Source organism: Ostrea edulis, chromosome 2, assembly GCF_947568905.1.
Source record: "Ostrea edulis chromosome 2, xbOstEdul1.1, whole genome shotgun sequence".
Taxonomy (NCBI): domain Eukaryota; kingdom Metazoa; phylum Mollusca; class Bivalvia; order Ostreida; family Ostreidae; genus Ostrea; species Ostrea edulis.
Window position 1 is genome coordinate 38,653,915 of NC_079165.1, and position 1,449 is coordinate 38,655,363.

At 36.0% G+C, this 1,449-nt stretch overlaps 1 pseudogene; it reads right to left on the minus strand.

Moving 5' to 3' along the window:
* On the minus strand, nt 1–612 carry LOC130051442 (uncharacterized; annotated as a pseudogene).
* Nucleotides 613–1,449: the final 837 nt, after the last annotated feature.

A 1,449-nucleotide genomic window follows, 5' to 3' on the forward strand; every position in this document is an offset into this window, starting at 1 on the left:
TCAACGCAGATCATCAAATTGTTGTAGCATTTCAAACTGTGAACAACATCAAAGAATCCGGATTTTTCATTATTCTAACGGAATTACCTTTCCCAAACTCGTCAGGTTTGGAACACTGAATTAAAACACAGATTTTGTTTTCAAAAATTTGAATATGGTTTCTTTCCAATGACACTACTTCATTCACCCTCAAGAAAGCAAAGAATGGAAGAAGAAATGCTGACTGAAATAATTGGGATTCATACGAAGAGCAAGTCAACACAGGAATGATTTTGATTATTTGTGTAAGCAATGATAATGTATTGTGTTTCCCCGAGTTCTCTGAAAACCAACCATCAACATTCGAACTAAAAAGCATTCAGTTGGATTTTCCCAACCATGTAAGTTGATCACGTAACTTAAAACTCTTTGCTAATAAATGTGCCAGACCTGATTCTTTCATCAAAGCTATAAAATTTACATGAACTAAAGGGGGTGGCCACAAATCATCAAGAGAAGCATGCATCCTAAAATTGATGAATGCTTAAATACCTTGGATATAAGTTTACTTGAATTTTCAGATATGCTCGCTTCCAGTACCTGATCTATAGTAGCTGAATAATTTCTAAACATTGAGTAGTAATTGAGGAAGTAAATGTCTCTGCTGATGGGACCAACTGTCGAAATTTTGCAAATGAAAACGAGAAATAGCATCTGCTATATCGTATTTTCCTAACACATGGGTTGCTCTGACCTGGATATTACAACGAAGTGTATGCAAGACTAAAGCTCGAAGCTAAACCATAACTTTTTTACTTTTTGACAATTTTTTGTTGATGACGTGAACTAATGTTAGGTTGTCAATACGCAATAGTAGTTGTTCTGCCCAAAAATGTAATGTCTTTGATCGTGTGATTAGACCAATGTGAAGGTCAGGCCAATGACCAAAATTCATTTCCGAAAATAACTCCAAATTCCTTAGAACCGAAACTATCTGTTTAAAATTCAAGTATCATCAGCTTGCCAAGACAGACATGGAAAAGTAGTCAGCCCAATAATATTTGATGGAAATTCTATTCACATTTCTAAATCCTTTATAATCTCATTTGAAATATAATCAAGTGAACGGGGCTTTTTCTTCCTGCTAATGCACCATAAATACCCCACAAATTTCCCCCCTCCCCCCGAGGGTAGAGCCTTGACTACAAATGCTAGTGAAACAGCTAATGACTAATTCTTTAAAAGTAACTGTTTTGCAAAGCAAGACCAGGAATTTTTTTCCCAATAATCCACTAACCTTTTCGTCAGGAATGCATAATGTTCTTGATATCGTGACAATGCCTAAACCTAAAAACAAAGACGTGCACACGGACTTTGATTTTTTTCTGGTGCTGGTGGGATTCCTAAACCTTCAGCTAACTAAACCAACTGTGGCATTAACAAACTACATTCTTGAGTGTCTGCTTTACC